The 7,764-nt window shown below is 51.1% G+C and overlaps 1 long non-coding RNA gene across 1 annotated transcript in view; it reads right to left on the bottom strand.

The window, feature by feature from the left end:
* Positions 1-4,790: 4,790 nt before the first annotated feature.
* The window catches only part of LOC116087734, a 14,644-nt gene continuing 11,670 nt past the window's right edge, over positions 4,791-7,764 (bottom strand). The window contains exon 2 of the long non-coding RNA XR_004117596.1: positions 4,791-5,220. This is a non-coding gene — a long non-coding RNA (uncharacterized LOC116087734). The remainder of the gene's footprint in view (positions 5,221-7,764) is intronic.

The raw sequence follows: 7,764 nt of genomic DNA, 5'->3' as shown, positions 1-7,764 counted from the left end.
GACGTCCTTTAGGATGGCCAGCTTCTCCACTCCCTACAGAGACGTCCTTTAGGATGGCCAGCTTCTCCTTTGGGCTCTCTTTGGCATCTGTCTTGTGCTGCTGAGAAGTCTTTTGGATCTTTTGGGCTACCATCCTCTCTTCATCACTCACTTTGCACTTTAATACACTGCTTTTGAGGTTTTAAAAATATTCAGATACAAAAGAGTTCATTTCTGTGACTTCTCCTTGAGTCTTAGTATTTAGATTCAAGGTCTCCATGTCTCTTATAAAATGTTAATCATCCTTACTGTGTCTGCTTTCTGCTGCTATAGCAGGGACTTGAGATGACCAGTTTCTAATTAGGTTAGTTTGGGTTCAAAGGTCTAGAGCTTTTGGATCAACTGGCCTATTGCTCTGGGTCCTCTGTAGAAAAGAGCATATGGAAAAGTCAGTGCTCACTGATAGATGGAGGAAGGAAAAGGTGGGAGACGGAGGAAAGGGAGGGAGGGAGAAAGAAAGAGAGACTTCTCAGGGGTAAGCCCCAAAGACCTAAAGGCTCCCATGATGTTCCTCCTCTCAAAGGTTCCCACAGCACCACAATGAGGTCCAGAAAAACTCCACTCAAGCCCACAACTGCTGCTCCCTCCATCTCCTCGTGGTCCATTCACTCATTCCCTGAGCCAGGCACATCTGCTCATGGCGGCACCTTGCAAGTCCTCAGAGATTCTTGACTGTGTTTTGGTCTTTGGAGAGAGCGCCAAAGAACCTGGTGTTCAGTCTGCCAGAAGGTCAAAGTTGCCTCTGGGTGTGTGCTTGAGCTGGTTTCTGTGGGAGCAGCGAGTGCACGTGGCCACCCTCGTCAGCCGCAGAGTGGCTGAGACACATCCCTTCTAGAACGTTCCAAGCCCCAAAAGGACTTCCTGTGCTCAGTTCCAAACCTCCCATATGTACCAGTCTCAGGTGTCCATCCCTATGGACATTCATAGAAAAGGCAAGAAACTGGACAGAGGTCACTCCCGTTCCCAGCTTGGCATCCTACCTAGTATCCCCATGAGCCCTTGTCTCCGCACACCTCCACTCTGGAATGTGTTAGCATCACCTGTACTGTAGTCTCTTGGTTAACACAACCCCTCTGCCCTCTCATCTAAGACTTTTGAGTGTGTTTCAATACACTGGGTAACAAGTGTTTTCTGTGTTTCTAAGGTTGTTGCTTGAAGGATGGGAGGTCATAGTTTGTCTTTCAAGCACTATGATCTGGCATCTTGGTTGGTTCCTCTTGGTTCTGATCCGAAGAAGTCTCAAGCTGTCTTCTGATTGTCTCTCCTGTTAATTGAGGCCTTTCGAGGTGCCAGGCAATCTACTGAGCACTTAACAATTAGGGTCTGGCTCCAGAATGTGAGCCCTTGGCTACTGGACTGCTTAGTTTCTGTCCACTTGACGCTAACTTTAATCACCTGGGAAGTGAGAATCTCAATAGAGGAACTGCCACCATCAGACCAGCCTCTAGATGTGTCTGAGGGTGGGGCATCTTCCTGATTAATGATTGGTGTGGGAGAGCCCGGCCAAGAGCAGGTAGCCCTAGGTTGTATAAGAAAGCAAACTAAGCAGTAAGCGTTTCCCCCCATGGTTTCTTCCTATGCTCTTGCTTAAACCTCTTCCCCACTGTAATGAGGATACATGAGCCTAATACACCTTTCCCTCCTCCAAGTTGGTTTTGGTCAGTGTTTTATCACCCAAACAGATAGCCTCCAATCAAGGTCCCAATGACACAGGGCACTTCCGGGAAGCAGTTTGCAAGTTTGTTAAAGGAGATTGGATTACACTGGTTCTCACTGGGAGTGACTCTCCTCCATGGGACATTTGACACATCTCTGGAGACACATCTCTGGAGTCAGACGATCGCAAGAAGAACAGCAGAGGTATGCCTCTAGTGGACAGAGCACAGGGACCCTCCAATGCCAGCAACGTCTGTCCCTGCAGGTAGACAATCCCCTGCCTCAGTGTAGACTATCTGAACCTCTTCTTCAGGGTTTGTGGGTCAATGCACAGCTCCTGGTCAGTAATGTCAGTGTGAGTGTAGAAGAGCCCAAAGGACATGAGAGGAGCAAGCAATTTCAGAGAGAAAGGACTTCAAAGGTGAGTGGCTTTCATGCAAGTCCTATCTATTGTGTGGCTTCTCCATCTTGTGGACTTCAGGCCTCACATAAGCCCTTCACATGTGCTAACCTCCCCTGGAAACCCTGAGCCAGACCAAACCCCGGTCTGGCCATTCTCTGGATTTCTAGTAGGCAGCCAGAGCCAGCTCCTGGTGAGCTTCTTACTCGGGCACGAAAGTGGAAAAGCCCCTCCTATCTCCAGGAAGAGAAAAACCACAAATACCAGTTCCCCCACACACAGGTCCCCACTGGGACACCTTGCCAACTGGGATCCCTGGGGGCCAGTCACAGGAAATATAAGAAGCAGACCTCACCAGCACCCACCTGAACACCCCCCTCCCCCAGGCAGCCAGAGATCCCTGGACAGACACAAGGGATGCTTCTGAAAGGTCCTGCACCTCCACATTCAGGTAAGAGTTAATGAACTCCATTCTACCCTGCCTGAACTGCTAGGCAGAGCAGGCACGTTAGGGAGAGAAGCAAAAGAGGCTGCAGGAGCAACGTGAGGAACCACCTTGTCCACACTCCCTCCACCCCCTCCCCCACAATGGAGGCCAGACATTCCAGAGCTTCCAGGTCTGGCTCAAAGCTCCCGGCCCCACCTTCTGTGACCTCCGACTCCCGCTAGCTGTCTCCCCTCCCCGGTCTCACCTGAGAAACCTTGTCTATCCGTGGGAAACAGAGCCCACTGCGGACCCTGTCCTGGACACAGAGGTAACTAGTCCCACAGGGGTCCTGAGGTGACATAGTTAACCCCGCTTGAGATTCTCTGCCTACTGATGAGGAACCATAGCAAGGAAGAGACCTGGCTGGAAGACCCCAGACCAAGCCCCTTCATGAACCTCTCTAGCACCCTCGTGTGGCCGCACACACACATACGCCCCCAGCACACCTAGTCTCCACCCTGGCCTTGACCTGCCCAGTGACAGATGAACAGGGAAGTCTTAGCTTATGACACCCCTGGTTTTGAACTCAAATCGCATTTCCCTATTGACCCACAGGACGGCTTAGGAGATCGTTAATCTTCATTTCTGATCGATTTTCTGTCAATACTTCCCTGCTGTCCCCACCAACCTCTCCATCACGTGGTTAATGAGCTGTAAACATCACCTGGAAAGCACTGGGGGAGTTGTTTTCCCAGAGGCCCTTGCATTGCTGGCCAGCATCAACGACCCAAACAGCACTCTCTGGTTTTTGTTCTGGTGGGTTTGTGGGTTCAAATTTTCTTCCCCCTGGGGTTCCTACGACAGAGAAGAGGGGACCATGCCCCAGCCCTCCAGACAAATTAAGTAGTAACTACCCAAATGAAACCTAGTACATTGAGCATACCCACAGTGTCTCCCTGGGGCTTCCTAGCTGTGTATAACTGCTTCGATGGGTCAATGGTTCCAGAAGGTTCTGCCAAACAGGAAGTCGTTAGGCCGGGAGTACGGTGTAGGTACCAGATCCCATCCTGGCATGCCCAGACTTCAATGGGATTAAATGGAGAAAAGTTTGAAAGCTGCTTTTGTGAGAGGGAAAACCCGAGAGGGGTACACCAAGGATCTGCTACAGTCCTGAGAGCTTCGAACCTCCCCAAACCTGAACCTGTCCAGTCAATGTTGGTCCTGGGATGTCACCAAGACCCCTGGTCTATCTCATCCATCAGATGGAGAGACTAGTTCTTTTAGTTCTACCTTCAAGGGCCTACGGGTCCAGAACACACGGTCTGAGGCAAGCCTAAAGGTGTGCAATTGTGAGGGAGCCCATCTGGCCCTCACTCCCCGGGACACCTCCATCTGCCCTCCCTCCCGACAAGGAACAAGTTTCTCTGCAGCCCGCCTGCATGTTTACACGCAGGACAAACTTCAAGGAAAACATACAGCTGATAAAAATTTAATGCTATATGTAACAAAGCAGAATGAATATTTAATCCGTGCTTTTATGCGAAACCACATAACCAAGCAGCCCCTCGCGGCGGCCCCTCCCGGCGCCCGCGCCTGGCAGCGAAGCAGTTAAGCTGCTGGCAACAAGCAGCTCCTAATAAACACTCTGCTAATTCTGTAGGAAAAGCACTAATTAGAAAAGCAATAATAATCGGTGTAATTGCTCTAAATTACCCTCCTAACAGAGAACGGCGCTCCGAGCCCGGAACGCAGCTGCCGCGCCCAGGCCGGCGCAGCCCGCGCTCTGCTGCCCCCTGGCGGCCTCCGTGCTCCCCCGCACGCCTGACCGCGAGCAGACCCGGCGCGAAGCCCGACGCGCGGGCGCCCCCTGGTGCCCGCCCTGCCGCACGGACCCGCGGATGGGCGGAGGTCCAGCCAACCAGAGGATGAGAGAGAGCCAACATGGCCTGCTGGACTCTGGATTTCCCTTCCTTTGACCTCGTTTCCCCAGGCTCAGGAACAATAATCACCTCACCGTCACATTGTTCAAAAACAAAGTCAAGAGGCCAGGGCCAAATTGTGATTCCGCCCGGCGGTGGTAGTGCATGCCTTTAATCCCAGCAATTGGGAGGCAGAGGTAGGCGGATTTCTGAGTTCGAGGCCAGCCTGGTCTACAGAGTGAGTTCCAAGATAGCAGGATAGCCAGGGCTACACAAAGAAACCCTGTCTCAAAAAAAAAAAAAAAAAAAAAAAAAAAAAGAACGGACATCCACACTGTCCCGCTATTCAGTATGATGTGCACCTGGGGTATTTTGGGAATGGAGTAGAAATGGACAAGCCCAAACAGGAGGGGGGGATTGTAGTGGAGATAGAACGCTCTGGTGAGAGGGCTAGGACAGCTCCCCAGAACCAAGACTGCGTGAGCCTGAGGGTCCACGAGGGGCGAGCTTGCTCTTGACCTGGCACAAAATGAACAAGGCCGCTGTGCTGATGCGTTTGCCAAGGCTAAAAGGATCACTTCAGAGATCTGTGTACCCCTGCCAGAAGCCCTCCTGTATCAGCCACAGTTTTCAGAGTAAGCTGTGCATGGTATGTATGAGTCAGTTCTCTTCAGTTCTCACAGCCGTTGACTCGATCGTCAGGGTCTTCAGCGCCGGTGGGTGCGCGCAAGAGCAGCAGGCACACAAAGGCTTGTCATAGTGGGCACAGTTTCTGATGCCTGCAATAAGCAGTCAATAAATGTTTAATGGGTGGACACACACAACTCTCTGGATACCAAGCTAAGGGCAAGAGGACACCGTTTGGATGGGACAGCAGGTGCAAAGCCAGGACAGTGAGGATCAGACAAGAGTTCATGCACTCTGTCCATCTAGGACAAAGATAAGTCCCCCCCATCCCCGAGGGGGAGGCAGCCTGAGCCCACGTAAACTGCCAGAGATTGATAATAAGGATTTGGGAGTTCACAGGGTTTCTAATGCGGGTCCCCCACTGCAAGGAGCACAGGAAATGCTGTGTCCCAAAGAAAAACAAAATACCTACCTGCCCAAACTCACATAGCCCCACTGCCCTCAACACAGAGCGAATGAAAGGGATCCTGCCTGGCCTCTTGTGACACTGCGCACCCGTGTGCATGCACATGCACGCACGCACAGACACACACGCGCACACCCACACATGCACGCACTACACACAGACCACTACCACCACACACACATGCAGGCATACTTGCTCATATGCACTACACAAAACACATACACACACACACACACATGCACGCACGCATGCACACAGGAGTCCCCAAGAGTCTTCCTTCTCTCTGCAGCCCTCAACCTGGAATCTGGCTGTTCCTCTTGAAGAAAACCAGGAAACCAAGGTTGGAAACCAACGGTGGGTCTCTCCTGCAGTCTCCCCCTGGCCTCTCTTGAAGGCTAGGGCTTCTGGACTAGACATTCCAAAGCTGTAGGCATGTCTGATGACGGGAAATGTCTTCCTCCAGGGAGCCTTCCCTGACTTACAACTGACAATACATGGTGCAGCCTAGGGACTAGACAGCATGAGATCTTTGCTGAGTGACCAAGGGCAAGTTTCTTAACCCCCATGGGCCTCGTGTTCCCGTAAAAAGAGGAGGCTAATAGTATTAACCTATTACAATTATTGGGGAAATTGACCGACTCAAAGTACCAGCCATTATATTAAGCACTCAATATGCATTTGCTATCAGTATTGTCCAATTTCTTCCTCTTCTTTTTTAAATCCCAAGTAGCAGGCTTGAACATGTTTGAAAACCTGCTGGATCCGGTGATTACTGAGTCCCCTCTGTCTCTGAAAGTCTAGAATTAAAATGGCTTCTTTTAACTCAGTCACTTCCAAGCCTGTACACCTGCTCTTCTCCCAGGTCCTTCTCTGCCTTCTGGAAGCTTCTTCATGCCCTTCAAGACTAGAGTGTGTCCTCCCTGAGAAACTCCACAAGTCATGCCTAGCGGGCCAGTTGATGCTCCACAGACTCGCACACTCACCGCACTCAGCCCACATTGCGTGGCCTCCTGACTGCCCCTCACCACTCTCTAAAGAACCTCAGGCACCACGGAGATTTACTTCACCTGGCCTGGCATAGGCTGCCAGGTGACGGCTCCAATAACAACTGCACAGTCAGAGACACTGAAGCACAGGGGAGCCAGCAGCTGAGACACTCAGCGAGTCAGAGAGTGGGAGATGCTGGGCCTTCGGGCTCCCGGGCTGGCGCTGATGCATCTCAGCTCAGGCTCTTATATCCCAGGGATCCTATCAGCACAGCCAGGCAGGAAGGTCTCCACTAGAGGATGCTGAGATGGGCCAAAGGTAAGAGGCCAGCTAGCCAGTGCACACACATACACACACACACACCACCACCACCACCACACATATACCACACACACATACACACACACGACACACATATATGCATATATCACATACACACACACACATACATCACAAATACACCACAGACACCACACACATACTATATACATACACACACACATCACAAACAGACCACACACACACATACCCATCACATACACACACACACAATACATCACACATATACTACACAAACATACCATACAATGTATCACATACACACACACCACATACACACATCACATACACACACACATCACATATACACACACCACACATATACATATCACACACACACACACACACACACACACACACTAAGCATTTGCAAACAAGCACTTGGAACCCTGCAAACAGGCAGTTGGAACCTGATGCCATCTTGAATCTAGACCATCGTGGTGGCCTCTGCTTGGCCTCCTGGCTTCTACCCACACCTCCATTTAAAGCCCATGTAGCAGCAGGGATAAGTGGCATCATATTCTGCTCACCATCACCCAGAATTAAAGCCAACGTCCTTCCGGACCCTGTGCCCTCCAGCCAGCTCTTCTCCTCCCTGTCCATGTGTGCTTCTTTGAGACCCAGAGCCAGCGCTCCTAAGAACACAGTCTCTCCCTGTGCCTGCGGTGCACTTCCCCAAGTATCCAACCTCAACACCCTCCTCTCCCACACCTCCACCCCATCTCAAGAAGAGCTCCTCACCCCACCCTCTTCTCCATCACCATTTTGTCTCATAGGACTTCTTCACTAGCAACCCATCTCTATGTCTCTGTTTTTGTTTCCTCTGTTGGACTGAAGGTTCCAAAGAGCAGGAACTTCCTGTGATGGATGTGTGTGTGTGTGTGTGTGTGTGTGTGTGTGTGTC

The sequence above is a fragment of the Mastomys coucha genome, unplaced genomic scaffold (genome assembly GCF_008632895.1).
Source record: "Mastomys coucha isolate ucsf_1 unplaced genomic scaffold, UCSF_Mcou_1 pScaffold13, whole genome shotgun sequence".
NCBI classification, from domain to species: Eukaryota; Metazoa; Chordata; class Mammalia; order Rodentia; family Muridae; genus Mastomys; species Mastomys coucha.
This window is presented reverse-complemented; position numbering and strand designations above follow the sequence as displayed.